This window comes from Microcebus murinus, chromosome 17, assembly GCF_040939455.1.
Source record: "Microcebus murinus isolate Inina chromosome 17, M.murinus_Inina_mat1.0, whole genome shotgun sequence".
Classification (NCBI taxonomy): Eukaryota; Metazoa; Chordata; class Mammalia; order Primates; family Cheirogaleidae; genus Microcebus; species Microcebus murinus.
The window spans coordinates 5412790-5417892 of record NC_134120.1 but is presented as its reverse complement, the minus strand read 5'-3'; positions in this window follow the sequence as shown (position 1 = coordinate 5417892).

Below are 5103 nucleotides of genomic sequence, written 5' to 3'. Positions count from 1 at the left end.
TCGGTATGCCAAAAAGTATGATCTATCTTGTATTACATACTCTCAGATGTTAAAGACATAAACACACTTTTATGAACACATAAGCATTAATAAATGTTAAAACATCTAAAAGTATTAATAAATGTATTTTCTTCTTTGCTTTAAATTTCAGAATATCATGGGGGCACAAACATTTTGGTTACATATATTGCCTTTGCACTACCCAAGCTACAGATGTACACTATTCTAGAGGGTTAAGATAAGCAAAATATATAATTCTAAATATTGCATTATCAAAATGCATATTAACTTAAAGATGCATAACAGTAATGAAAAGTACAAATACTCAATGCTATGTGAACAATTATACCTAACAAATTAATGACATAAGTAAAATTCCTTAAAATTTGGAATCAGTTCTAAATTAGTCCACCAGAAAGACCAAGAAAAGTTTGTTTATATGAGCCACTGGTTTGTGATTGTTGAATAAAATTACTATATAATCTCAATAACCTGATAAAATCAGCTAAACAATTTGTAGACTTAGTTAAAAAATAAACCAGATTGGCTGACTTCAAGTCAATTATGATTCTTTGCATCATATAGTCATATTGCACTAAACGAATTATCTCTGCCCTTCAAGAACATATTGAACTATTTTTACAGATGATATACCAGCTATTTTTCTGGCACATATTTCAACAGTCAGTAAACATTCTTTTTGGGGTATGGTTTGAAGTAACTAAAAGAGTGGAATTGGAATGTTCCTAACATAAAGAAGTGATATATGCTTGAGGTGATGGATACCCCAATTACCCTGATTTGATTAATACACTTTGTATGTCTATATCAAAGCATCACATGTGCCCCATAAATATATACAATTATGTACCCATCATCTGAGAGATCCAGTGTTTGAAGGAGGCTTGAGATCTGAGCATGGTACCAGTGTCTGCAGTTGTTGATCCAGAGTCAGCAGATATCTTAGTGAACACCTTGTCACTGTCTCCTTGTTGAGCTGGCTGAGCTGCCTTCGTGACTTGCAAACCCTAAGGTATTGCTGTTGTGCTACAGCCGCAAACTGTACTGCGAATGGAAATCTTCCAACCCAATGTAGAATAAAGGTAACTCAAATACTACCCAAATCTAAATATGACCTTCTTGTTGTTGTTTCAGAAGCTATTTCATTGCATTAACCAATTATTTCATGCTTGGCATTAACTCTTGATCTTGAGACTATTCTTTGAAAACGAAGCATCCAACAGAAATATTAAACAACAATACATAGGACCGTTTCGTTTTAATACTGAGCAACTTGAAGGCTAGTGTTTCATACAGTTGCCCTTTGCCCAAACTCGGAATACCTAGTTATCCCTCCAGATCCATTCTTCTGATCTAGTCTACTATAAAAGGCATTTTACAGTGATCAGGAGTTTTAGAGAGAAATATGGTCACTCTCTGCATAGAGATCAGAGTCCATTGGCAAATACATTTAAGGAATGATTCTCCATCTGAAAATGAAAGCTGTGCTGCCTGGTCAGTGGACAGGCAGTGGAATTCTGCTTCTGACAACGCACGTGCAGCATGTGTGTTCCCCATTGGCGTTTCCCGCCTGTCCTCTGCCCCAGCCTCCTTCCCACGCACTCACCCAGACTTTGACAAGGTCTATTGACACCAGACTTACGTAGGAAAGGCGGGCAGTAAAACTGAGTAAGGGAATATCATACGCCCACACTTCCCAACTGTATCAATCACGTGACTCACTGGGAAATCCTGTTTAAAATGTCGGGATGGGACCTGAATTTTACATTTCTAACAAGCTGGCTGATGTTCAGGCTGGTGGTGTGCAGGCTACTTCTTGAGTAGCAAAAATCTGTTCTTCTCTCTTGTGAGAACATGAATCAATACTTGAAAATATTCTGAAGGTTTGCATCAGACACCCAGGAGGAAAAGTGTGCTTAAATAATATAAGTTGAACTCATGTCAGAAAAGGGCCTGGTGATCATATAATAAACATGAAAGCCAATATCCAATAGTATGATTTGTAACTATTCTGTTTCATTATCACCTGCTGAAGCCATTTTCTCAAGTTTGATTTGCTGTACTCTATGCATTGTTCCACAAAGAAAAGAAACCATATTTGTGTTATAATCTCATTCAATTTTTTTTTTTCTTTTCTAAAAACTCAATTTGGGCTAGACAAATTAAGCATTACTGAGTAAACAGGAGAAACATCTTTCTAAAGGCGTGTTTAACTGGCAGCTAGGGATATTTTATGGTCTGTATAAGATTGTTCTATCAGGAGTTATTCTGTAATTGTCATGGATGGAGTTTCAGTTCATCCACATACTATTGGGTATATACCTACCTACGTTTGAAGGTTTTAAAATATATTTTTGTGAAATGCATAGTAGCACCCTGGCTCCTAAGTCAAAAGGTATTATGATTCCTAATAACAATGGCAAAGGGGATAGTGAGATTAATATTTGGATCAGCTAAGAAGTGGTATACACAGAAAATCTGAACACATATTCACAAGTAAATATCCTCTTGGTTGTAATATCAAAATATTCTTCTTCTTTATATGAAACTTGGGCTTTGCTTACTTATTGCCAGAATGATAGAAAGTTTAAAATTAACTTTAAAATAAGCAAAATGTGAAACAAACTCCATCCTTTGGCAGGTTGACTGAATTTATGTTTGATAAATTATTGTACTGATGTCTTATGATAATGTACAAGGGAGTATATGGATTTCCCTTCAGGATCCTATCATTGCCAATAAGCATAAACATTTGTTAAATTTCTAATATATATGAAGCATAGATGCAATTGCACCATCATTTCTCCTGAGGAGACTTTAAGTGTTTAGGAAGGTAAGGAAGAACTCAATGAATCAAAATGCAAAAAGGCACAGAAAGAGCTGATAGATAATCAGTGCTGATGAGTCAAGTTAAGCTTGCCATATGGGGTGGACAGAGAGATGGGCTTTGCAAAAACAAAAGAAAAACACTTTCATTAGTGAAGTGATGTTCTTATTAAATTTCTTAGACCCTGAGCAAGCAGAAAGGTTTTTACCAGCTTTCAAAAATACTAAAATAATTTTGCAAATCTTCTATGTGCCTTTAGGAAGATTTTAGTGAATATTAAGGATTAAATTAAGTTTTGATTTAATTTATAATATTATTAAAGGTTTTCTGCCTGAACAGTTTTTAAATGATAGACTAATACTAACCTATTCCATGTTTTTATGCTTTAAATAATTTCCTAAAATGATATGTGGTTATGTTCTTAACAGTACATCATTTTGTTTGCAGTTCTATTGTTAGCATGCGGCTTATACTGAGTTCTTCATTAGGATTACTTATATACATTTCTTGCCCACCCATAAACTGTAATTTCTTCGCAAACAAGTACCATGAGTTTTTTGTTTTGCCTTTTCAACATATATAGCGTAGCACCTTTGCTTGTTGAAAGTCAAATATTTGCATATTGATAAATTGATTTTGCGGCTTATTGAATAGCATTTTTATTTTATTTTTGCATAGTGGAAAAGACAAAGCTTTCATGTACTCATCACCTGACTAGTGTACATTATACCCAATAAGTAATTTTTCATCCCACAACTCCCTTCCGCTCTCCCTTTTCTGAGTCTCCTTTGCCCACTTTTTAATGAGATTATATGTGTTTTTCTTGTTGAGTTCTTTGAGTTTCTTGTAGCCTTTTGATATTAATTGAAAGGTACTCTTTAATAGAAGAGATTTAAATCAGCCTATCATGCAAATATCTTGTCCTTTCTACATTTTTCCAAAATGTATAAAAAATCACTGCTTAAATGTGTGACTCAAAACAATCTTTTCTGTAATACAAATACTAACAATCTCAATAATAAATAAGTAAACGTTGAACTCACAAAACATGGAGAGAATGCCAGTGACACTCAGTCTCATTTTTTTTATTAATGGAGTTGAAATGCTCACTGAAATTATTGGAAAAGAAAACATCATTTTCAGGTACAAAGACAATTAATAATATAATTAAAATAATATCTTTTTTAAACATTGGTGGAGAAAGGAGAAATAAAGGAGGCTAGTGTTATTGAACTAAATCCCCATCTTTTATGCAGGAAATAAATAGGCATTGAATAAAGTTGATATGTTTTTAAGTATGCATATAATCATATCTTTGACTAGTGAAGTAGAGGAAAGGAGAAAAATAAAAATTGTTTCAAAAAAAATTACTACTGGCATTAGGAAGGTGTTAAGCAATAGACTGTTATTAGTGTTATTTAATCCAAAGTGCTTTTATATCTTTTAATTTGCTACTATGTGGATGTATTACTTTGGAAATCATTTTTATTAAAAGACATGAACAACTTTTATATGTTATAAGTTAATTGAACTTTGTGCAAAGTGGTGGTGAGGATAAAGGATTAGATTCTAGACATATTCTCTACAGGATCAGAAAGGGAGAGCTCTCACCAGGCAACCAGGGAAAAGAAGGAGTGTCTTGGTGCCTTTCCCTGGACTTCACGACTTCGATATGCATGTTCACAAATAAAAGAGTGAGATGGATCTCAGGATCAGCAACTCCAAAGAGGACTTTGGAAAATACAACTATAAGTGCAAATGTAGAGTAGGGATCTGCTTAGCTCCCTGGGGGGCTTCATAATTGAAACAAGTAAATGAGGGAAGAAGCTATGAACTTCCCTTCATAGGCATAAAGGAAAAACAAAAAATATAGCTTAGGAAAAATAATGAGGGATCTCAACAGACAAGAGTAAGGAAATGGACTAGCAATTTGTAATAGGTAGATAGAAATGTTATACATATTATAGAGATATATGTACGTACATATTTCACATGTATCTGTGTATTTTTGGTAAGATTACTCGATGAAAATTTAGTTGTAAGAAGTGAGTGAATAGAAAATATATTTTAGTGATCTAAAGCTCAGAAAAATCTTTACATTTGGATAATTTCAGTAACAACAGTTAATTTAGCATTTGGTAGGGACATAATCTGACTGTAAGAAAACTATTTAATCCAGGTCATTGAATCTGGTATTCCATGAAATAGAACAAGGTAACAGGCCATAAGGCTATAATTCAAGCCCAGAAAGTTGA